The sequence below is a fragment of the Bos indicus x Bos taurus genome, chromosome 7, assembly GCF_003369695.1.
Source record: "Bos indicus x Bos taurus breed Angus x Brahman F1 hybrid chromosome 7, Bos_hybrid_MaternalHap_v2.0, whole genome shotgun sequence".
NCBI lineage: Eukaryota > Metazoa > Chordata > Mammalia > Artiodactyla > Bovidae > Bos > Bos indicus x Bos taurus.
Window position 1 is genome coordinate 78,923,085 of NC_040082.1, and position 26,727 is coordinate 78,949,811.

Sequence of the window (26,727 nt, forward strand, 5' to 3'; positions counted from 1 at the left end):
TTTAATGAAAAAAAAAAAAAGGGGGGGTGGGGAGCTTGCTGAGGCACAACAGCTGTGGTTTTATGAGGGGAAAGTAATCCAGAATTCCTTTTGGGGGGTCTGTTGCCACAAGGGGTCAGTTCTGGATTATTGGTGTAGGCTGGCATCATCCTACAGCGACACAAACTTGACTGTACATCCAATAGCTTGAAATAACTTGCAGTTGTTTTAGGCGAGGAAAGCTCAAGCAGTACCAGACTTGACTAGCTCCGTTTAAGTAAGGGCTTCAGTATTATTGATCTGAGGTCGACTTGAATGTCTGGAGCGGGAACAGGAGAAGGCTAACACCATTATTTTTAAGCTTGCACTGGTTTCTGGTTGCCCACTTAGCACATGTGAGCAGTTTAACTGTCGCCATGAATCAAGGGCTTCCCCCACTCCCAAGGTTATAAATAGAGATGGATAAATATTTTGGATCCATCAGCCTCCAAGTATTCTTCAGATGTTTTGGGTTCAACCAAACAGAATACATTGTGCTGAGCACATTCTCCCTTGATTTTTTGAGGATTGTGTATGATTTATGGGAAATGGAATCCATATGTTTCTGCTTCATTTACACTTAAATCATCAAAAGATTGTGTTGTAAAGCTGTGTGATGTCCAAGATAGCTTTTGAGCTTGATTTTTTAAAAAATAAGCTGCTTCAGAGTTTTTGTTCCTTTAAAAGTTAGAGAGGGAGAAGAGAAAGAGAGATACCTAGGAAGGCCTATTTAGCCAAGATTAAATAAATTTGAACACCAGGAAGTTCAATTTAAGCTGAAACTACAAACCGAAGAATTTCAAGTGGGTCCAGAACTGGGGAAAATACAAAGGTTCCTCTTCTCTCACTTTCCAAAGCGTCTCCAACGAATGCAGAAAAGCAGCTGGCCACTCAGCAGCCGCGCTAAGGGAAGGGAGGGCTGTGACTGCACTGTCAGTGACCCAGCTAACTCATGTGCCCACTGCCCCAAGAGCTGTTGTTCTCGGGCCTCCTGAGAGCAGTCCCTCCCGTCCAGATAAAGAACTCTTTGCCCTATTTTAGCATGGAAATATCTGCTCTCCTGGTGTTTTCCCGGGGTTGTCCTGTCCCACGCCAGCATTTCCTGTTTGTTCTTCTGCCATCTGGCTCAAATAGCTGGCCACTGGACTGAATACTGTGTGTGCACTTGGGGTGGTGTTTACTTATTGGGCTAAATGAGAAATATCTCATTTAGCTCACAATAGGGCCAAGAAGGCATGCAGTTTGTATAAAGTACAAAATATGTTAACTAGGGACCTGCAAGTTTGTAAGAAGCCAAATGTAAGACTAAGTTTTCTTTCCCCATCTCAATATTTAGTCACTGTCATAGCAGCTGTTTAGTTATTTTAGGTATGCTTTATCATCTACGTATGGTCTCTTTTGAACGGTTTTGGGAGAAAAGCATCCAAATTAGAACTATCTTATGTGATAGTATAATTGAAATATCTTTAAATCTCTGTTGAGGACACATCTGCTCATCTCTAGAGCATTATCTAGTGTTAGAATATGGAACTTCATTATCCAGTGAGGTCTTTAGACTGTGTGGTCTGAAGTTATTTCAACAGAATTAGTAGTCCTGTGAATTACCTGTATATCCCAATTCAGTTATCTGGGGGTGAAGGATAGGATTTTGGAATCTAGAAGATTAGAATTTTCTCGCTAATTCCTAGCCCTAAGGAATATTTAATAAAATGTTTCTTAAGGTCATCATCCAGTGATAACTGCTGTTAACATTTTTGTATATGTTCTTTAAGCACATGTATGTGGACATGTGTGCATACACACATACACAGAGTTTAATGAGATCATATTTATTCTGCTTTGTAGTTTCTCTTTTTCATTTAGAAACATATTATGGACTTCTTCCTAAGTTAGTAAACTGTTTGACCTTATGAGTTTTTAATATTTACAGAATTAGAAAATAATTTCTTAGAATTGTACCATGATTAGCCTAATATCTCAGAGTATTTTTAAATGTAGGGTTTTAAAAAATATTTTAGAGACATTTTTTAAATGTTGACCTTAGTTTTTAGCAATGGTTTCTATATCTTAAGACACATTAGAAAATAATTATCTTCTATCTCTTGCATTTTTGTTATATTTCACACCAATACATCCTTTGAGAACCATGGAGAATATCCATTTCCTTTTAGAAGAGGTCAAGGTCTCCTATTTTTAAACATTCTAGAAAAGATCAATAGAATAATCAGTATTTTTTTTTCTTCTTTAGGAAAAAAGAAGTGTTTCTCCATTCCATTGCCAAGAATGGCTTAAATCAATCTGCATCCCTTTTTGTGATGCTTAGTCCACTGGTAAAACTCCCAGAGTCAACTTCAAAGAAAGCTGAGGTCCATACCTATTTTGCCATCCGTTTCTGAGTTTCTTCTCCCCTTGTTTTGGAGTTTCCAATCTGTTACTACAGAACTCAGTCCTGTTCGTTTTGTTGACAGGTTGCCAGGATACATCCAGGCGACAAAGGCAGGGGTTCCTGCTCCTGGCAGCCAGCCTCACCTCCTAAAAGAACTCCTGCAAGAGGGGATGTGAATTCTGGAGCTCCCAGCTGTTCTACTCCTGTTTCCACCAGCTACCCCACCAAGGGATTCAGCAAGCCATGACAAAAGCCGAAATAGAAAAATAAAGAACGAGTATTACAAGGTGAGGCTCCCAGAAGGTGTGTTCTTTCTCTGTTGTCTGGTAGCTAATCAGTCTCAAGTCTTATCTTTCAACTAGCAATAATGACCTTAATCTCTTCCACTTCCTTCTCACCACTATGTAGGGATACTTGCTTGCTATAGAAAAGGAATCCAAAGAAAAGTAATCCATTCTTGAGTTAAAAAAATAACCCTCAAGTACTATTAAACAAATGAACAAATACGGTTTTACTTCACTGGATGATTTTGGCAATAATGTGAACTATGAATTAAATGTTTTAATTACTAAAAGAATCAAATTCCACTTAAGGGGTCGATATTTAAAATTTTCTTCAAAGAAAAGTCGATAAAATACATTTTTAACATTTATCAGAATTATATAGCCCAGAAAGTTTCCTCACAGGCCTTCCAGTCAATCCCCCTTCCATAGGCAACCACACTTCTCATTTCTATTACTATGAGAATAATTTGGCTGTTCATGAGTTCTATATGAGTAGAATCATTCAGTGTATATTCTTGTATCTGACTTCATTGGCTCAGAAAAATGTTTCTGAGACGGTTCCTGTTGCTATGTATATAAGCAGTTCAATTCCTTGTATAGATGAGTATTATAGCATTATAGAATTATTATACAGCTGTTTATCGATTTTCTTATTAATTGATATTTGGTTTGTTTCCAGGTTGGGGCTCCTATAACTAAAGCTGCTCTAAACATTCTCGCACAAGTCTTTTGGTGGACATGTGTTTTCATTTATCTTGGGTTCAAACCTAGGACTAAAATTGATGGATGATAGGGTAGATGTATGCTTAACTTTATAAGGAATATGAAATGATATGGCACTGTGGTTATAATTTATATTTCCTTCATGACTAAAAATTAGTTAAGCATTTTTTACACGAGCTTGTTAGAGACTTGTATCTCTCTTTTGTTAACTATCTATTCATATTTCTTATCCCGTTTAAATGTTTCTTCTTTTTATATCATCTTCATTGATATATAATTCACATACAATAAAATACACTCATTTTAAGTACACAGTTTAATGAGTTTTGAAGAGTGATTTTATCCATTTTATCACCAATGATACAATATAAGAACATGTCCATTAACCTTTGTAGTTCATTCTCTGCCCACCCAGCCACTAAGTAATCACTGATCTACTTTCTGTCACCTACAGATTAGCATTACCTGTTTAGAATTTTATATAAATGAAATAATTCATACATTCTCTTTTGCATATGATCTTTTATTTGGCATAATATTTTTGAAAGAGATCTATGTCATTGTATGTGATTTGTTTATTTGTATTGTGGAGTAATATTCTGTTATATGAATGCATCATAGATGATTTATCCATTCACCTGTTAACCTGTGTTTATGTCATTTGTAATTATTTAGGAATAGAATGTCCATGTTATCAGCTAGATATAGATTTGACTTTATGAGAAACTGCCCAAAGGTTCTACAGAATGGTTGTAATATTTCATACTCCTATCAGGCATATATGAGAGTTTCTGTTTTTTTCACATCCTAACACTTGGTATTGACAATTTAAAGTTTTTTAGCCATTCTAATAACAGGAAAATGCAAATTAATTTTTTTAGTTTAATTTACTATTATTTGTAGCTTCCCTGTTGGCTCAGACAGTAAAGTGTCTGCCTGCAATGTGGGAGACCAGGGTTCCATCCCTGGGTTGGGAAGATCTCCTAGAGAAGGAAATGGCAACCCACTCCAGTACGCTTGCCTGGAGAATCCCACGGATGGAGGAGCCTGGTAGGCTACAGTCCATGGGGTCACAAAGAGTCGGACACGACTGAGCGACTTCACTTTCTTTCACTATTATTTCATGAGCTTATTGATATTTTATACATTTTCTTGTTGTTGTGAATAGTCTATTCAAAGCTCTTGCCTGTCTTGGGCAACCCATGTTGGGTTGCTTGCCAGATATGTGTCAAATACATGCATTGCAAAAAATTCTTCCCAGTCTGTGGCTTATCTTTTAGTTTTCTTAATGATATTTTTTAAAGGATAGATGTTTCTAATTTACATGAAGTACAATTTTAAATTCTTTTATGTTTAGTGCCATTTGGTTTCTTTGTCTAAGAAATCTTTGCAAATATTGAGATCATAAAGTATTTTCCTATACTTTCTTCTAGAAGCTTTATAGTTTTAGTTTTTATATGTAGTTCTGTGATTCACCTTGAGTTAGTTTCTGCATTTGGTGACAGTAGATGGTTGATACTAATTTTTCTGCCACATGAATCCAGTTGTTCCACCATTATTTGTTTAAAAGATTTTCCTCTCTTTATTGAATTATCTTGGCATCTTTGTCAATATGAATTGACCACATATGTGAATCGACCATTTATTTCTAGACTCTATTCCATTACATCAATCTAAACAAAACTTGATAGGATTATAGTTGCACTGATGTCTTTATTGGCATCATTAATTTTTAATAAGCCAGTTATCTTGGCTTGTGTGTATGAAAAGTGTTCATCGCTCAGTCGCGTCCAACTTCAAAACAGATATACACGTTGAGTGCTTCCATGACTGTTTGCCAGTGGAACCATGCATAAGAGTTTAAATCAGATTGGGCATTCTGTCTCTTATGTTTTCCAAATCTCCTCCTAGACAGTAATCTGATCTTAAGCTATTCTGTGGTAAGCAAAAACCAAAAATATATGGTTATAAATTTAATCAAGAATGATAATCCCAGTAAAAGGGATGCATTTTTCAAACCCATTTGTACAAAATGTGGCTTGAACTTAATTTTCATTCATTCATTCATTCAATAATTTATTGTCTACTGTTTTTCAGACACTGGTCTAAACAAGGAAAGAGGGGAGAAAAATATTTGTTCATAATTTCTACAAGGAAACAATACTTATAATCTCTACTCTCTTGCCTATTTAACAGCGTATACCTCACAATTATAGAGAAAAAAACCTATGCCTGATAAAATAAACATTGGATAGAATGTTTTTACGCATTCCTATGAATTTACAGAAAATTATCAGCACTCAGAAGTTTACTAAAGAAAAATACTTCCTCAGGCTTTTCAAGTTTGCTATCCCTGTCATAAAACATCCATTTCTTTTAAGCCCGAGAATGTAAACTATCCCTTCTATCCATTTGAATTTTCCAACCTGTTTTGGAAGTTGAATCTTATATATTATTTCTAAGAGAAATTTGTTCAGAAACTGGACTTTAATATGACCATTTCTTCTCTGGATTTATATAATTTAAATGAATATTATTTTATTCTAATATTATTATTTTAAAAAATTTCCCCAAACTCCCTGGTGAATAAAACATTTTTAGGCATTTTGCAGTTCAAGAGATAAGTCGTAAGTGGTGAAGAATGTGAGCAATTCCAGAGCACCCTTCCTGAGGCAGCAGAGGAGATTCCTGTGGAGTCTTAAAGCCGTAGACAAACTTTTTCTAAATTACAGCATACAAGTACAGCAGAATGCACACACGGTGTTGGGGGCAACAGGAAGGGAAATGTAAAGGAGGCACATTGTTAGCAGGTTAAAAGTGACAACAACGCAAATAGAATGTCCAGAGTCAGTGCAGCCAAACATTTATTTCAGAGAATTCTAAAAGGAGGCCTATGGAGTTCTCGCAAACAAAACTTGTTAGGATTGTGGTTGCACCGAGTGCTATTTTGTACATTCACATTGATGAATAATTGGATGTTTCACTGTTAAAATGGAGTGTTCTCGTTTGTGTGCTCTAATTCAGAGGTTAGGAAACTTTTCCTATAAATGGCCATATAATAAATAATTTAGGCCTCGTAGTCTGTCTGCTCTGCAGTGGTAAGACAAAAACAATCAAGACAAATACACCAATGAACAAGCATGGCTCTGTGCCAGTAAAACCTTATTTACAAAAAAAAAAAAAAAAAGATGGACAGCTGGCCAGGTTTGACCAGGGAACCCTAGACTGTCGACCCTTGTTCTAATCTTCAAGGAATTCTAATGAAATACTTTGCAAAATTGTATATTGACATATAAAGAACCATGGCCTTGAAACTATTCTTCCTCTGAGTGCCCGGTACTATAGGGCTATGTTCAAAGAAAATATGACTTCCAAGGAGAATTAAGCTTTGAAAGTCATCTGCATTCAGAATGCATGTGGTCAAAAGAAACAATATACAAATTAAATCAGTTAAGGAAAACCTAACTTTGTTTCTCCTTCAGTTTTCTTCCTAGTCCTACAGCACCTAATACATGTGTCTACCTAGTCATAAAGCCACCTCTGATGTGCTTGTCTAGCTCTGTTCTTGGGAGGAGCTTCATGCCATAGATGCAGGTAGCTCATTTTTTGTTGAACAGTCTTTACCATGGGGTATAGGGCTTGGTTCAGTACACAGTCCTTGGCTGGATTCTCATTTCTATTGGATTTGGTATATAGGTAATCCAGCCTCAAGATCCTTGGGCAGTTGGGTCCAGGACTGCCTACTGAAACCAAAATCTGTGGATCCTCAAGTCTCTTATACAAAATGGTATCAGATCAGATCAGATCAGATCAGTTGCTCAGTCATGTCCGACTCTTTGCAACCCCATGAATCACAGCACACCAGGCCTCCCTGTCCATCACCAACTCCTGGAGTTCACTCAGACTCATGTCCATCGAGTCAGTGATGCCATCCAGGCATCTCATCCTCTGTCGTCCCCTTCTCCTCTTGCCCACAATCCCTCCCAGCATCAGAGTCTTTTCCAGTGAGTCAACTCTTCACATGAGGTGGCCAAAGTACTGGAGTTTCAGCTTTAGCATCATTCCTTCCAAAGAAATCCCAGGGCTGATCTCCTTTAGAATGGACTGGTTGGATCTCCTTGCAGTCCAAGGACTTTCAAGAGTCTTCTCCAACACCACAGTTCAAAAGCATCAATTCTTCGGTGCTCAGCTTTCTTCACAGTCCAACTCTCACATCCATACATGACCACAGGAAAACCATAGCCTTGACTAGATGAACCTTTGTTGGCAAAGTAATGTCTCTGCTTTAGAATATGCTATCTAGGTTGGTCATAACTTTCCTTCCAAGGAGTAAGAGTCTTAATTTCATGGCTGCAGTCACCATCTGCAGTGATTTTGGAGCCCAAAAAAATAAAGTCTGACACTGTTTCCACTGTTTCCCCATCTATTTCCCATGAAGTGGTGGGACTGGGTGCCATGATCTTCGTTTCCTGAATGTTGAGCTTTAAGCCAACTTTTTCACTCTCCTCTTTCACCTTCATCAAGAGGCTTTTTAGTTCCTCTTCACTTTCTGCCATAAGGGTGGTGTCATCTGCATATCTGAGGTTATTGATATTTCTCCCGGCAATCTTGATTCCAGCTTGTGTTTCTTCCAGTCCAGCGTTTCTCATGATGTACTCTGCATATAAGTTAAATAAGCAGGATGACAATGTACAGCCTTGACGTACTCCCTTTCCTATTTGGAACCAGTCTGTTGTTTCATGTCCAGTTCTAAATGTTGCTTCCTGACCTGCATAAAAATTTCTCAAGAGGCAGATCAGGTAGTCTGGTATTCCCATGTCTTGAAGAATTTTCCACAGTTTATTGTGGTCCACACTGTCAAAGGCTTTGGCATAGTCAGTAAAGCAGAAATAGATGTTTTTCTGGAACTCTCTTGCTTTTTCCATGATCCAGCGGATGTTGGCAATTTGATCTCTGGTTCCTCTGCCTTTTCTAAAACCAGCTTGAACATCAGGAAGTTCACGGTTCACATATTGCTTAAGCCTGGCTTGGAAAATTTTAAGCATTACTTTACTAGCGTGTGAGATGAGTGCAATTGTGCGGTAGTTTGAGCATTCTTTGGCATTGCCTTTCTTTGGGATTGGAATGAAAACTGACCTTCTCCAGTCCTGTGCCACTGCTGAGTTTTCCAGTTTGCTGGCATATTGAGTGCAGCACTTTCACAGCATCATCTTTCAGGACCTGGAACAGCTCAACTGGAATTCCATCACCTCCACTAGCTTTGTTTGTAGTGATGCTTTCTAAGACCCACTTCACATTCCAGGATGTCTGGCTCTAGGTCAGTGATCACACCATCGTGATTATCTGGGTCATGAAGATCTTTTTTGTACAGTTCTTCTGTGTATTCTTGCCACAAAATGGTATAGTATTTACATATGACCTACACTCATCCTCCAGTATACTTTTAAATCCTCTCTGGATTGCTTGTAATACCTAATACAACGTAAATGCTGTGTAAATAGTTGCCAGTGTATGGCAAATTCGAGTTATGTTTTTCTAGAACTTTCTGGACTTTTAAAAAATATTTTTGATCTGATGTTGGTTGATTCTGCAGATGCAAAACCTGAAGATACAAGTGACTGACTATAGTTACACTTGGAAGTCCAGAATGATAATTCCTTTAAAAAGCTATTGAAATATAGGTGATTTACAACATTGTGCTAGTTTCAGGTGTACAACTCAATTATACATGTATTCCTTCTTTTATTGTTCCTTTACCCTTATAGGGTATCACAGAATATTGAGTAGAGTTCCCTGTGCTATACAGGTGATCCTTGTTGGTTATATATTTTATATATAGTATATTAACCCAAAGCTCCTGATTTATTCCTCCCCCCATCCTCACATTTCCCCTATGGTAACCATAAGTTTGTTTTCAAAATCTGTGACACTATTTTATAAATAAGTTCATTTGTATCATTTTTAAAAATTAGATTCCACATATGAATGATATCATATGGTATTTGTCCCTTTTTGTCTGTCACTTAGTATTACACTCTCTAGGTTCATTCATGTTCCTGCAAATGGCATTGTTTCATTCTTTTTTATGACTGAATAATATGCCTTTGTATATATGTATCATATCTTCTTTATCCATTTATGTATCACATCTTCGTTATCCATTCATCTGTTGATAGACATTTATTAATAGAGTGTTTGCATGTCTTGGCTATTGTTAATAGTGCTGCTATGAACACTGGGGTGCATGTATTTTTTCGAAGCGTTGCTTTCTGCAGATGTATACCCAGGAGTGGGATTGACGAATCATATGGTGGTTCTGGTTTTAGATTTTAAAAAACCTCCATGCTGTTCTCCATAGTTGTTGTACCAGTTTACATTCCCATCAGCAAAGTATGTGGGTTCCCTCCACACCCTCTCCAGCATTTATTGTTTGTAGACTTTTTGATGATAGCCATTCTGATCAGTGTGAGGTGATAGCTCATTGCAGTTTTAACTTGCATTTCTCCTATAATTAGTAATGCTGAGCATCTTTTCATGTGCTTTTCTGGCCACCTGTATGTCTTCTTTAGAGAAATTTCTATTTAGATTGGCCCTTTTTTGATTAGTTTGTTTGTTTTATTAACATTGAGCTGCATAAGCTATTTGTATATTTTGGAGATTAATCCCTTGTCATTCGCTTTCTTTGCAAATATTTTCTCCCGTTATGTTTGTTGTCTTTTCATTTTGTTTATGGTTTCTTTTGCTGTACAAAAGCTTTTAAGTTTCATTAGGCCTCATTTGTTTACTTTTTTTAAAATTTTCGTTACTCTAGGAGTTAGATTCAAAAAGATTTCTGCAAAATACTAATCCCTTGAGTTAGTATTATTGGGAAGATTAAACAAGGGTTAGATGCTCAGATATCCCTAATACTTGAGAAAACACCACAAAAGTAGTTTTTAATCCTTTTTCTACAAAAGTCCTTTTCTGTTTTTATTCTTCTGTTTAATTAATGGGCTTGATTTTTGTTTTCAAAATCTGTTTAAAATCAAGCTAATCTTACTCGGCTCATTCAACATGCAGCAGTTTTTTGTTAGTGCCCGCAATGTGCTTGGCACTGGACTAGTTGCTTGGGATGTGACTATGCGGAGAGCAAATAAGACCCTAATGTTCACAGAGGTTACGTTCAAGTAAAGGAAACCAATACTGCACATGTAAACAGACAAACAATGATAATATATGCTGTAAGAGCTGGGAAGAAAATAAATAGCTCTGTCATAAGTGTGCACATAACTGTGAGAGTGGTGGTGGCGTGGTACACACGTACATGAGTGTGTTCACGTGTCTGTATGGTGCGCATACACGGGTATGTTCATGTGTATGTGCGTGTGTGCACATGCGTCTGTGTAGGTGCATGAGTGTCTATGTGCCCTTGTGTGTTTCTCTGTGTGTGTGTGTGTGTGTTTTAGGAAGAGACAAAGAAATTACCTGAGAAAGAGTAGTCAGGAAGGGTCTGTCTGTTGGAGTTGACATTTCAACAGAGATCTGGAAAATAAAATAAGAAAGCTACCCAAAGTGCTGGGGGAAGATTCTAGGCAGTAGCAAGAGCATGTGCAAAGCTCCTTTTCCGTCTCTCCCCTAACCTGGAGCAAGAATGAGTGGTTTATTTGAGGAACCGAGAGGTAAACAAGGATGCAGCACAGCACAGACGGGAGAGAGTTAAGGGAGCCCAGAGCAGAGGCTTAGGGAGGCACCAGTTATAGAAGTTCCAGCGTTTGGCCTTTATTTTGAGAACAGTGCCACAACCGTAGTACGTTTAGTCGGGGGAGGTTGAGGATTTGTTTTAGAACTTTAGTAGAGGACTATGTCTGCTCTGAAAGAGAAGGATTAGACAGTAGGAGTAATTTTTCTCCTGCTGTGCCTAAAAGAGCATGTGGACAACAAGGCCCATCCCTTTACCTGCAAGGCAGTAAACTTAAGAGAGTGCACAAAACATCCAAATGGGATAAACTGGCTACATTAGAGACAGATGTGAAGAATGTTTGTATGTGAATTAATATAGTATCATGAGGTTATCCAGCATCACTAGAAGAATGGAGACAGGAGTGAAAGAATAGGGAAAGGAGAGACACTAACACACACAAAAGCTGAGGACAGGAGAGGAGAAAGTAAGCAGAAAGAAAATATAAGGTGACTGGTGTAAAGTGAGATGTTTACTTTCCTGTGGAATCATTCAAAGGCACTTACATGGGGATAAAAAATGCTAAATCTATTTTTAGAGTATCCGTGCCTAATTGTTCAGTCGTGTCCAACTCTTTGCGACCTTGTGGACTATAGCCCTCAAGGCTCCTCTATCCAGGCAAGAATACTGGAGTAAGTTGCCATGCCCTCCTCCAGGGGATCTTCCCGACCCAGGGACTGAACCCAGGTCTCACACATTGCAGATGAATATTTAGAGTGTCTACTAGTTCCTTTTACCTTTTTTCTTGTTCTCCTCTCCCAACCCCACATCTCCCGTACAAGCCCACAAGAAGATCAAGAAGTTAGTTGTAGAGCTGGGGCAAAGGAAGGTTTCCTCATGATCATTTCCCCTGCCTTCACCACTAAGTAGGACCTCTCCCAGGTCAAAAGATGTGGTCAAAGGTTATTTCAGTAAAATTACTGTGAAATGTACAAAGTGAAAGTAGTGAGGATTGGAAATAGAAGAAATCCATGGTTGGAGAAAGACTCAGAATTCAATGTTTAGCCAACTGTTGTTCTTATTAGTATCATCTGACCTAGTTACAATCCAGCATATCATTACCAATTACATGCTACATGGACTGGAATCCTGGCATGGATTCGTTGTCAAATGAAGATTATGACAAGGGTTATCAGTCTGTTCTCTTGACCTAGAAGGGATATGGAGGAAAATGTATAGAGGGGGATGTGTGTATGTGTGTGTGACCAGTTAGAAGAGAGTGTTCAGTGTAGTTATGATAAATAGAGCTAATAAGATTCCAGCCTCTTGCCAAGTGTATATATTCACTGAAAGGATGGAAATACATACATTTAGTTTGTGAAAAATTATTTATATTGTAGGTCTTTGCAAAATGTGTAGTAAGAAATTAGTTTTTACATTATTTGAATCACTTTGTGGCATTTCCTCTCAAAAATACCAAATGATTGTGCAATATTAAAATAATGATAAATCTTGGACTGCTCTATCTGTTCAGTTCCAAGTGAACCATAGTATATATGAAACACATGACATTTCAGTCAGCAAAAATTAAGACCACATTTTCCTCTTCAGTTAGCCTCTTTCCTATGTCGAATACTGTGTCAAGTGGAGTTTAATTATTTTAGCTGTTGGGGTGTTTATGAGTAACAAAAAGTTTCCAAATAAACTTTTCAACAGAGACTCCCAGGAAAAGCTTACTGGTAAGTAGCACAAGAATACTGTTCTAGCTGTAATTTCTGAAATGGACACTATCCGTTGTGTGTCTAAATAAAATAGGTAATGTTGTGATTCACCAACAGTTTAATAACTTTTAGTGTTAGTCTTAATTTTGTGACTGGAATTTTATAATTAATCAATAGAGAAAAATCTGTAGCCTGAAATTGTGTCATCCTTCCACATGGTATTTACGAAACAGATTTAAAATCTATACATTTTCAAATACTGATTTCATAATGTCTTGAGATATTTCAGCCTATTTAATCTTCCCATATAATTGTGGTATTATAAGATTCAAAAAATCAGAAAAGTGAAAAACTATGAACAAACAGCTACAACACTTAAGTGGAAGCTTCAGGAGGCTACAGGGAGAAAAGAACAATGAACAGAAAAAGTAAAAACCAAGAAATTTATAAAGCCCACTGAAAGCAAATGAGGACTAAGTGCATCTCATCTGTACGTTTCCACCCTAGGGTCCAGAATAATGAAATAATTCTCAAGATATGGAGGAAGGAAAAGCCTGTTTAGTCACCATAGGAGTGAATTGCTATATATGTCTTTGAGTGGAGTGGCCTTTGCTGATGAGACTTCTGGGCCTCAAAGGGCAGGAAAGATAAAAGAGGAGAATGAAAGGAGGATGTTCATGATGACTCTTGTTAGTGTCCCGTGGACCTTGACTGATGGCAGTCTCTAATAAGTTGCCCTGGAGGTTGGGTTAACCACCAACCTTCACAGAAAAACCACATAGGAAAAAGAGCTCTGCTAGACCCTAGGCATGGTCCATCTGTCCTATACGAAGATAGTATTTAGAATCATATAATGCAAATAATTTCATCGTAATAGTGTAGTAGTTGCATCCATGAAGGAAAGGCCAAGACTATCACTGAAGCCTTGGTATTATTGAGAATCTGATTGCTTTTTTCAAAAAATCCTTCTTACTTAAGTAAAAAGTTATGCCTCTGTTTCTTTAAGTGATTAGAATAGGAGTCTTTTTATTAAAAGTGATACACAAACCTTTTTTTCTTTTTCTTTAATTGATTTTTAATTGGAGGATAATTGCTTTACAAGGTTGTGTTGGTTTCTGCTGTACAACAATGTGAATCAGCCATAAGTATACATATATCCCCACCTACCTTGAACCTCCCTCCCACCTCCACCCCATCCCACCCCTTTAGGTTGTCACAGAGCACCAGACTGCACTTCTTGTGTTATATAGCAACTTCCCACTAGCTATCGATTTTACATGTGGTAATGTATATATTTCATTGCTGCTCTCAGTTCTTCCCACCTTCTTCTTCCCTCACTGTATCCACAAGTCAGTTCTCTCTGTCTGCATCTCTATTCCTGCCCTGCAAATAGGTTCATCAGTACCATCTTTCTAGATGCCGTATTCTTAGTCGCTCAGTCATGTCTGACTCTTTGTGACCCCATGGACTGTAATCTAGGAGAAGGCAATGGCACCCCACTCCAGTACTCTTGCCTGGAAAATCCCATGGATGGAGGAGCCTGGTGGGCTACAGTCCATGGGGTCAAGAAGAGTCGGACACGACTGAGCGACTTCACTTTCACTTTCCACTTTCATGCATTGGAGAAGGAAATGGCAACCCACTCCAGTGTTCTTGCCTGGAGAATCCCAGGGACGGGGGAGCCTGGTGGGCTGCCGTCTATGGGGTCGCACAGAGTCGGGCACGACTGACGCGACTTAGCAGCAGCAGCAGGACTGTAGTCTGCCAGGCTTCTCTGTCCATGGGGATTCTCCAAGCAAGAATACTGGAGTGGGTTGCCATGCCTTCCTCCAGGGGATCTTTACAGCCCATGGATTGAACCCAGGTCTCCCTCATTGCAGGCTGATTCTTTACCATCTGAGCCACCAGGTAAGTCCCTAGACTCTCTATATATGTGTTAATATACAATATTTGTTTATCTTTTTATGACTTATAATATTTCACTTTGTATAACAGGCTGTAGATTTGCCCACCTCAGTTCAACTGACTCAGATTCACAACACACAATCCTAACAGGTATATAGATGAAGTAAATGTATTGTAGTAGTCTGTTAGTTAACTCATAGATGGAAGGGTTGGATTATTTGGAAATATGTCTAACTGTGGTTGTGGTAATGGGAACTCAAAAATTATATCACAAAATATCTGTTCTAGGCTCTTCTGCCAGAGGCAGCATTCTGGGCTGAATGAATTATTAAATAAATCCAACTCCACCCAGGCCTTCTTAGGGAACTCAAGTGTACTTAGACAGGGCATTTATTATAAGGTTACATGTTCATGGAAACACAGGGGACTCAAACAACCAGACCTCACAAAGGGCAAGAACTACCTGTTCCAGAGAAATTCCTAGCCAAAGAGTTGAGTGGATTCTGTTCTCCAGGCCAAACACCAAAATAATTAGTAAGTAATTTTTATAAAAGCTTCAGAATTATAGAGGAAAGTCAAAAGAGTTTCTCAACTAAGTTCTTTTTTATTTATGCTGATTATTCAGCATTAACAGTCAGATATTATCCCCTTTGGCTTTTCAGCCCTATCAGTTCAGTTGAGTTCAGTCACTCAGTTGTGTCCGACTCTGCGACCCCATGAACCACAGCACACCAGGCCTCCCTGACCATCACCAACTGCCAGAGTCTACCCAAACCCATGTCCATTGAGTTGGTGATGCCATCCAACCATCTCATCCTCTGTTGTCCCCTTCTCCTCCTGCCCTCAATCTTTCCCAGCATCAGGGTCTTTTCAAATGAGTCAGCTCTTCGCATCAGGTGGCCAAAGTGTTGGAGTTTCAGCTTCAACATCAGTCCTTCCAATGAACACCCAGGACTGATCTCCTTTAGGATGGAGTGGTCGGATCTCCTTGCAGTCCAAGGGACTCTCAAGAGTTTTCTCCAACACCACAGTTCAGAAGCATCAATTCTTCGGCGCTCAGCTTTCTTCACAGTCCAACTCTCACATCCATACATGACTACTGGAAAAACCACAGCCTTGACTAGACGGACCTTTGTTGACAAAGTAATGTCTCTGCTTTTTAATATGCTGTCATATTAAAAAGTTATTGGAAAGTTATTGGTCATAACTTTCCTTCCAAGGAGTAAGCATCTTTTAATTTCATGGCTACAATCACCTTTCAGCCCTATACTATGCCTCTATTCAGCCCTATAGTAGGCCTCTTTCTGAATAGAACTAAAGCCCCAGCCTGTTTTCCTTTTTAGGAGAGATGAAGAAAGAGCCCTATCCATAGTCAAACTCTGCAACCCTGACCTGGTCACTACTTTCCCACTTGTGAGGTGGCCTGCTTTCTCTTTATACTTTAGTCATATCTGAACATAATCTCTCGTTTCTTCTTTGGGACATTGTGACAGAGGTTTCTTCCATTCTCCAATAGAATTATAAAGTTCCAGGAGTGCACATATTTTCCAGACATACTGCAAGACATAAAGACGAAAGAATATCGTGCGTATTCTGCACCCAGGTAGCAGTGGCAGCCCTCGTGGCTGCTCACCTGAGTGCTCCATCATTAGCCAATTCCCATGCTCTACCCTGTTTCATCCACAGTCATTCCATCTCCTTCTTTTCTGTCTTTTTCTTCTTTATTTTAATCTTTAAAAATTGAAATGTAGTTGATTTACAGTTGTATTACAATAGTTGTGTTAGTTTCAGGTGTGCAGCAAGGTGATTCGTGTGTGTGTGTGTGTGTATTAATACATACACATATTCTTTTTCAGATACTTTCCATTATAGGTTATTATAAGATATTGAATATAGTTTCCTATCCCATACAATATATCCTTATTGTTTATTTTATATAGAGTAGTATGTATCTGTTAATCCCAGATTCCTACTTTATCTGCCACTCCCCTCCCCCATTTTCCCTTTGGTAACCATAATTTTGTTTTCTATATCTGTGGATCTCTTTCTGTTTTGTGAATAGTTTCATTTGTATCATTTTTAAAGATTCCATATGTAAGTTATATCATATGATATTTGTCTTTACCTGACTTACTTTGTATAATAATCTCTAGGTCCATCCATGTTGCTATAAATGACATTATTTCATTTTTTATGACTGAGTAATATTCCATTGTATATATATTCCACAGCTTCTTCATCTATTCATCTGTCCATGGACATTTAGGTTGCTTGCTATTGTAAATATTGCTTCTGTGAACATTGGGGTGCATATATCTTTTCATATTAGAGTTTTCTCTGGGAATATGCTCGGGAATGGTATTGCAGGATCATTCATGTTTGTGTGATAAGGCGCTTCAATCACATCCAACTCTTTACAACCCTCTGGACCATAGGTCATCAGGCTCCTCTGTCCATGGGATTCTCTAGGCAAGAATACTGGAGGGGGTTGCCATTGCCTTCTCCAGGGGATCTTTCTGACCCAAGGATAGAATCCATGTCTCCTGCATTGGCAGGATCTATAAAGGCAGATTCTTTACCACTGGTGCCACCTGGGAAGCCCATTGCAGGATCATATGTAACTCTATTTTTATTTGGTTAGAGATCCTCCATACTGTTCTCCACAGTGGATGTACTAGTTTACATCCCTACCAACAGTGTAGGAAGGTTCCCCTTTCTCTACATGCTCTTCAGCTTTTATTATTTATAGTCTTTTTGATGATGGCCATTCTTACTGGTGTGAGGTGCTATCTCACTGTAGATTTGATTTACATTTCTCTAGTAATTAGTGATGGAGAAGACAGTGGCACCCCACTGCAATACTCTTGCCTGGAAAACCCCATGGACGGAGGAGCCTAGAAGGCTGCAGTCCATGGGGTCACTGAGGGTCGGACACAACTGAGCGACTTCACTTTCACTTTTCACTTTCATGCATTGGAGAAGGAAATGGCAACCCACTCCAGTGTTCTTGCCTGGAGAATCCCAGGGATGGGGGAGCCTGGTGGGCTGCCATCTCTGGGGTCGCACAGAGTCAGACACAACTGAAGCGACTTAACAGCAGCAGAGAAATATTTAGCTCTTCTACATATTCTGTCTTCTTAAGCATAATTTACTTTCTGTGATGTTTCATGCTTCTGTTCTCCAACTTCACAACTCTTTCTTATTTTCTTTTCTGCTTTAGCAGCCATTGCTGTTATCCTTCCCAAGAGACTAAGTGTGATTAAATCAGTTCATCCGTTCATGTCCAGCCATGTCATAGACTACTGCTGATGAGCCTATGATGGATAGGTTTGTCCAGTGCCCAAGCTCTGATACAATCAGCTTGGGGATTGGGAGTTGAATAATATGCTACCGAACGTGACCACCCAGGGCCATTGGTCCAGAGGAGAAGGGGCAGGTTTCTTTAGCAGGGGCTATCAGTATGACAAGCACCATAATTGAAATATTTCATACTGCTTTGATCTGATAACTTTAGAAAATGTAGTGATGTTTCTCAAAATTTTTCAGTATTTTTTTCCTTTTCAGGACTACATGTTGGAGTGTCTTTTAATGAAATATGAATAAAATGTTCTTTGAATTAGCTACAGAATAAAAACTTAGGACTTCCTCAGACTATTTTTAAACAGGAAGAATAATTTTAAAAATCTATAGTCACCTAATTACATTTTTAAGCCTGCAGTGTTATTATTGAAAATATGGGAAAGAAGACCTATTAAAACCATATAGTAACAATTATGATATCATATTTATCCCCTACCAGACTCTGTGCTAAGCATTTTATCTTACTTTTAATCCTCACAATAACTCTGCAAGGTATCAATCATTCTTTCAAAATGTAAGTGAAACTGAGGCATAGAGAAGTTACATATCCCAAGATTCCATAGCTGATAGACATTTTGGAGCCAGTGTTTAAAATAGACCTGAATTTATTGCAAAAGTACTTTAAAGTGGAAACTAAAAGAGTATTACTGAATTCTTGGCTGAGTTGCTTTTTCTGCTCTTACTTAGCAAATTAGACTGTACCAGTGTATTTCAGAATTTGCTTGAACTTTAACTTTTTTCCCAGATGTGTAAGTGAAACCTTGATTAATATCTGAATAACCTGAGCCTATCACACACAGAAAGAGGAGTGGGAATGGATTTAGCATTTAGAGGGAAGATACTGTTGGAGATAAATTCTTTCATTCTTGAAGCTCTGTCTAAATGCAGCAAAATTTTATAGCAGAAGTTTGCTATCTAGGCCAGAAGTATTTGTCAAGATTTTCAGCAAAAATGTTTAGACGTATGTCAGCTACTAGCAACATAAGATGGGACATGGTGGCAACTGTTTGAAGCAACATTAAACAGAAATTCAGAATTGGAAGGAATAGACAAGTCTGGCAGTGTGTAGTATACATAGTCTCAAGAAGTTAGGTATAAAGTACATTTTGTAAATCAGAGGGATCTATTTTCCTACTAAAAGTGTGCTTTTAGAGTAAACTCTGTAATGGATCCTGTTAGGAAACCAAAGAACTTCCTTTCCCTAGTCTCTGAATGTTAAATGTTGATGTTCTCAACATTTCTTCACTTGTCATCTTTTTTCAATTGTATGTTATACATGTTATAAGAAAATATAAAATTTCCCCATTTTCTATAGGGAAATCAACATTCTTGTTGTTGTTCAGTCGCTAAGTCATGTCTGACTCTTTGCAACCCCATGGACTGCAGCATGCCAGGCTGCCTTGATCTTTGCTATCTCCCAGAGTTGGCTCAAATTTATGTCCATTGAGTTGTTGATACCATCCAACCACCTCATCCTCTGCTGCCTCCTTCCCCTTTTGTCTTCTAACTTTCCCAGCATCAGGGTCTTTTCCAACTCTTTGTATCAGGTGACCAAAGTATTAGAGCTTCAGCTTTAACATCAGTCCTTCCAATGAATATTTGGGGTTGATTTCCTTTAGGACTGAGGATGGTCAAAGGATAGGTGTGGGCATGTACATGAATGTGAGTGGATGGGTGTGGGGTGAGTGTATAGAGAGATGTATGAATTGTTAGATGTGGTATGAGTATGGATGTAAGTGAATGGGTAGGTGTACGTGGGTGTCAGTGATTGGGTGTGTATATATAGGTGTGAGTGGATGCATGTTAGTGTGAAGGTGTGTGGGTGTGAGTGAGTAGATAAATTTGAGTATGTAAATAGATGTGTATGTATGACTTTGTAGATGGATGTGAGTGGTTGTATGTGTGTGCATGTATGTGGTAAGATAGATGTGGGTGAAATGAGAAAGGAAAAATAATGGTGAATAATTGATATAGATAATTGTGAAGGTACACTGGGAACAAATCTCAACATTCTTGAGACTAGTTATAAGGCTTTTCATGATTTGAAGGGAAAGCTTATGCATGTGGCACTTTGACAAGAAATGTAGTCAATTAACCTGGAGCAGAATGTAGTAAAATCAGGTTTCTAAACACTGGGCTGGAGGAAGCACAAGCTGGAATCAAGATTCCTGGGAGAAATATCAATAACCTCAGATATGCAGATGACACCACCCTTATGGCAGAAAGTGAAGAAGAACTGAAGAGCCTCTTGATGAAAGTGAAAGAGGAGAGTGAAAATGTTGGCTTAAAGCTCAACATTCAGAAAACTAAGATCATGGCATCCAGTCCCATTGCTTCCTGGCAAATAGATGGGGAAACAGTGGAAACTGGCTGCCTTATTTTTTGGGGTTCCAAAATCACTGCAGATGGTGATTGCAGCCATGAAATTAAAAGATGCTTACTCCTTGGAAGGAAAGTTATGATCAACCTAGACAGCATATTAAAAAGCAGAGACATTACTTTGTCAACAAAGGTCCGTCTAGTCAAGGCTATGGTTTTTCCAGTGGTCATGTATGGATGTGAGAGTTGGACTGTGAAGAAAGCTGAGCACCGAAGAATTGATGCTCTTGAACTGTAGTGTTGGAAAAGACTCTCGAGAGTCCCTTGGACTGCAAAGAGATCCAACCACTCCATCCTAAAGGAGATCAGTCCTGGGTGTTCGTTGGAAGGACTGATGCTAAAGCTGAAATTCCAATACTTTGGCCACCTGATGCGAAGAGCTGACTCATTTGAAAAGACCCTGATGCTGGGAAAGATTGAGGGCAGGAGGAGAAGGGGACGACAGAGGATGAGATGGCTGGATGGCATCACCAACTTGATGGACATGGGTTTGGGTAGACTTGGGCTGGTGATGGACAGGGAGGCCTGGCATGCTGCGGTTCATGGGGTCACAAAGAGTTGGACATGACTGAACTGAACTGAACTACCAGTTGCAAATGTGCAGATACCAAAACAAAGAATACAGTCAAAGAGGACAGGGAAGAGCAAGCTTGACTTGTGGTCAGAAAAGCCAGACCACACTGAAGAGAATGCAAAATCTGAAGGATTATTTCTTTAGCCACACTGGTTGAGGGTTCTCATAAGAGTTAGACAGAGATCCTTGAACCCACTCTATAACGTTATGTGAATATTTATGTTTTGTTACTCTAGAATGAATTGTACTGTAATTCTCATTATAGAGAGGTGACTGGGGCTTCTCAACAAGGCCCCTGGAAAGGAGTCATTCTGGTGGTATTTCCAGTGGAGACTAAAGCTGGGTGTGACCCTGAGCTGACTATTAATTTTCTGGGTTATAGGATGGCCAAAACTTAGTTGAGCAATAGTTTTCAGAAGGCTGCATTCACAGTGCTGATATTTTTCTCTTGGGGTGTTTTAGTCTTCTATTACTGCTATAGCAAATACCATAAAATAAGCAGCTTTAAAGAAAGCCAGCTCATCTTATCATTGTATAAGTCAGAAGCCCAACATGGGTGCCCTGGGGTAAAATCAAGGTGTCAGCAGATGATGTCCCTTCGGAAACCCTGTGGGTGTTTCCTTGCCCTCCCCAGTTTCTAGAGCCACCCACATTGCTTACACATAGCCCCAGTCCTCCACTTTTGCATCAGCAATGGCTCCTTGCATCCCTTTTTCCTTCCATTGTCCTGTCTCTGTCACCAGATGGATAGGTTCTCCACTTTTGAGAACTCGCGTGATTAGGCGGGGCCTATCACTTCTCATCCTGTTTTCTCCAGAATATAGTGGAGTTGAAATGTAAGACATGCTTGACTAGTGTTGAGTCAGTCTGTGTTGTCTTACCCGTCTAGAGCAAATTAGCAGTGGGGTCAACCACAGGATGCCACATCCTTCACTCCCTTGCAGATGGCACCTTGTCCTTAATGCCATTGGGTTGTTTTTCTAGACTTAAAGTGGAGACAGACCAACATTTGAAATAATGAAACAAAGAGAAAGCACAGGCAGTGGAAGGAGAAAAAGCCCACTAGAAACACAAGCAAGAGGAGAAAATAGCATTCAAAGAGTTGATTTTAAATTGAATTATTTTAATCAAATATTCCAATCTTTCCATCCTAGGTGTAACTTAAAACACATACAGGTCTTCTTTTTGTTTACTAAAGGAAAAGAGAACAAAGCAGTTGATACTCTCACTGACTTCCTTGCTATTTGATAGTTATTGGGCGTGGGGTGGAAGGAGGCTCTCAGTAAACTTGAAACCGCAAAATATTTAAACTACAAGCTAAGAACGTTTGCAAGTAAAGAGCTGTCAACCACATTTTATGTTTGGCCTGGGCTCTGGGGACACGGAGAAGGAACACATTTCTCGTAGACACCAGCAGCCTCTTTTTAGTGGTTTTCTCCAGCCGGGGATCGGCTCGGTAAGATTTCCTGGGCAATAAGAGGTTGGAGTGGAGGATTCTACCCATCAACAAGCTCAAACCATCTGGTCTGTGAAAGAGTTTCTTGTTCACAACACTCAGAGATGTCAAATGAATAACAATAGCTTTTTAATGACTTCTGTATACATAGGAGGATGAGCGATGCAGGGAGCAGAGCAACAAAAAGCCCCTATTCAGAAACAGTCTTCAGCTGGTGGATGTACCTAAATGACCCAGTCTCCAGAGTCACCTCCAGAGAAGACATGCTACACGTATCAGAAAATAGAAGCGCATTCATTCACACACAGCAGAAACTCAGCCCGCCTTATGGGCTCTGCCCTGTTTTTGACTTCCTTCCCAGTGACTTTCCTCAGAAACAGCTTTGGGTGGAGAGAGCATTATTAACAAAGGGTGTTGATGTCTGTAATGAACGGTAATGATGATCAATTTAAGCATTAGCCAGGCTTTGGGAGGCACTGACCTCCTGGAGGCGGGTAGAGCTAAGGCACAACTTTGAGGCTTTTGGAGGGTAAGAGGGTGATGTGGTTAAAAAAGTTTCCTCTGGGATACTGTGAGGCCCATCTGTCTTGGCCAGGAATGTCCCATCAAGGGCAGCTGTATTCTTCGTTGTGTTTGTTTCAACCTGGAGACACTAGTCTAGTGACTGTACTTCTGACACTAACACTGTGGCTTGGAAGTCTTTGCCAAAGATACTGCACTGAGTTAGCCCTCTGAGACAGTAAATCAAGAGCATGAAGGCAGTGGGAACTGTGTGCAAGCATATCACATGACGGGAACTAGTAAACAATGAATCTATTTGTAAGTCTCTTTAAAATTTAATACTAAAACAAGAGTATCCGTAGTTCTCCCCCCTCCTCCATGTTTTTATCAATAGATCAGATTTAAACACTTCATGGATATTGAATATGTCATTCTTTATTGAAAAGGAATTACTGTGCTGTTCTTAACCATTTTCAGTTTAAACTAACGTAGATGGTACTTGATGAAGTGGTCAACTTGGCAGAAAGAAAAAAGTCATCAAATTCTAAAATCCCTACAAGGAAGTATAAGTCTCTTAGGAAGTATTTCCAGCCCAAATCTTGGAAAGGCAACAATAGTCTTTATTATTAGTAGCTTACTTATGGTTCTTCTTATTGACTGATTCTTTCTGTATCTAATAACTTAAGATATCCAACATTCTCCATCTGGGGAATCATTTAATGGTAAATCAGGGGCTGCTGTCTAAAGCAGAAGAGTAGCTCTTATTATATCAATGAATAACTAAACAATTATGGGAATGTTTCCAAGAAATTCAGATGGTCTCCACATACACATTTCTTGCCTGTTTGTGTTTTTCTTTTTCCTTTCTTTCTTTTTTCCCCCTTTTTTATCATCTCCCTTGTGGTTGATCCAAACACAGGCTTCTTGATTTTTTTTTTTTCTTTCCAAAACTAGGTTCATCATTTCCTGTGGCCCTTTAATAATGTATGAAAATTCCTTCTCAGGTCACTGATTCTTTCTTTTTTGCCCTGGATATTTCCCTACCTCCTTGAACCAAGTATTTCATCCTGATTCAATTTTTACTAGGAAGTTTCCCTTCTGAATTTTTACCAATAAATATGTCATGTTTTTAGTAATTATCTCCATTAGAAAAGACTTCAGCTGGGTTCTCAGTTTTCTGAGAGCAAGTGCTCCTTAAAATGATTTTCAGATATTCAGCTGAGAAGAAAAATGGAGGAAAGGGACATGTTAAAGTGAGAATCACAAAAGGTCACAAACTGAAATGAGTCTGAGAATCAAGCATGAATTGTGAATTGAACAAGCGGCTGATGAGCAACTTTTCAAGAGTAAAGCTTGGCTGTCTGATCTACAGTTTCAACCTTACTCCGTATCCCAGCAATGTTGCCACACTGGTAGATGGCCTCTAGGCCAGATCTTCCACTTTTTCAAGAGAAACTCCCAGTAACAATTTTGTGTGACATTTGTAAATTTTAAAATAATGGCAACTAGCTCAAACATTTTAAACTCTATCCAGGCCAAAAAGAGCATATCTGTGAGCCATATCTGGCCTATGAACTATTTCTTTAAAGTCTTGAAAAAAACTATTGGAATAGTTATGTTATTGGGATAGAACTATCCTAGGTGTCAGAAAAAAATGTTATGTGGATTTGTTTGTTATTCAGTGGCCTGACTCTCCCACTGTCTAGCCTTTGAATTTCTGTACAGTATAGGCCTCTAATGCAACTGTCCTGGTGGTTTCCAGAACCAGTTCTCCACCACTCCAAATGTCAATATTGCAATTACACGGTCATACCTGTGTGGCATTTATGACTCTTGAGTACTCTGTGATTTGAATACTCAATATAGAGTGAAAATTGCAGGCTTGGTCTAACAATAGCTTTCATGGGGTGGTATTATGAGCCTTAACATAAAATGTCTTTGCAGAAGTTTCTACTTAGAGGCATAAAGAATGCATTTCTCCCATTTTTGGTTTTCATAGCTTTCCTAACACCATAGACTATGGTTACACCTGACAATTAGATGGAATAAAAGTGAAAGAACTTATATCTTGGTTTAAAGTTCTTCATAGTGAAGGAGAGACAAGGAAGGGGAAATTTTTCATTAATTATTCAAAATCAGCCTGGGAATATCAATATGGACAGCCAGATTCCATCAAAATCATGCCTCAGACTAAATGGCTTTTCTGAAAGTGTTTCCATTTTTTACCTTTCAGACACTGCTCCTGTCTTTCCCAAACCATACCACCTCCAGTTCCCAGTTGCTGTCCACGTACATCAAAATTACTGGGAACTGCAAATGCCGCTGGCCCAGGTGCTTCATCCAGAAGGGAGTGTAGGGAACCAGCCAGACTGAAAAGTTATTGATCTCCCCTCAACACTTCTCAGTCATCCTTGATCTATGACTGGGATTGATATACTCTGTAAATCCCTCTATGGCAGTGGGGGCCTCATGGCTAGGTAGTCAGTGGAGGAAAAGTATAATATAAACTTAAGAAAAGCACAAATATGCTTAAAATGGCAGATTTCCCCTTATGATTTTATTCAGTTGATCACAAATGGAGGAACAACATTTTCTAGCTTTTGGAAGCTAGTGGTTATGTAAACATTATACAGGTATGTTTTCAGTGGTCTGAATGAGTTGAGAGTTGAATATTAAGCATCATGGTTTCTGAGACACTATGAAATAATTAGTTTATATTTATTGCAATAGTAAGCTAATATGAAGCTTGAACATCACAGATTTTTATTACTTATATTCTAAGAGTAGTTGTATCTGTCAGGAGACAGAAACCATACTAGTCATTTAAACAGAGAGAATTTAATATAAAGAATTGTTGACCAGGAATGAAGTTGTTACCTAGGTAACTAGCAGAGTTAAAAAAAAAAAAAAAAAAAAAAAACACTGCTATAGAAGGGAAGCAGCAGCTACCTACCATTCCTAGTGCTGAAGGACAAAGGGAAGAGGTTTGAATTATTAGGACTTAGAAATTTAGAAGAAGCGCCTTAGGGAGCCAAAAATCTTATTTCCACAGAGGAAGAACAGACTGGCTGATGGTGCTGCCTGGTGGGGGAGGGGAAATTCAGTTTGATTTGCAAATATTGGAAAAACTGTAAACTGGTTTCAGGTGCTGCTTCAGGAAAGAACTGCTTTTGCTGGGATAAAGAAGTATTGCTGGGATAATACAGGAACAAAAGCAGACAGGAAACCCTTTAAAAAGATGCAAGTCTTCTCTCTCCTCTAACCTCACCTTTTCCCTCCAGTACTGGTATTAGTAAATCATAATGCAGAGCTGACTGGCTAAGCAGAAATGGGGCGTGCGGTGTCCCAGTGCCAGCATCACAAAGCTGGATATAGAAGAGAGAGTATGGAATACAGAGACAGTGCATTAACAGCTGGCACAACAATGATGCCTTCTCAGTCTTTCAAAAGCTCATGGGGAAAATAAGGTTCTGTTCTCCTGAGGTAAATGTCATTAATTTTTTTCTAAAAAAATAATTCTGAAAAAGTATCGTGAATCAGTTTCTTAAGAACCAGTGGCTCAGTATTTACAGTTCTAAGCTTTTTCATTTCTGATTTTTAGGGGAAAGTATATACTTAATAAGTCAATTTTGCCCTATAAACCCTTTCAACTTTTTTTCTCATCAAAAAAAGATCTTGAAGTTTGAAATACCACTGTTTTAATTCATTTTGTGCCTAGCTCCATGTTAACTATTAAACTATAACTCAATTAGTATTAGGTTTT

At 38.8% G+C, this 26,727-nt stretch overlaps 1 protein-coding gene across 1 annotated transcript in view; it reads left to right on the forward strand.

The window, feature by feature from the left end:
• The first annotated feature begins 2,491 nt into the window (after positions 1-2,491).
• Positions 2,492-26,727, forward strand: part of LOC113895586 (zinc finger protein 474) — a 62,900-nt gene continuing 38,664 nt past the window's right edge. The window contains exon 1 of the mRNA XM_027546962.1: positions 2,492-2,691. The gene's annotated coding sequence lies outside the window, so the exon portion shown is untranslated. The remainder of the gene's footprint in view (positions 2,692-26,727) is intronic.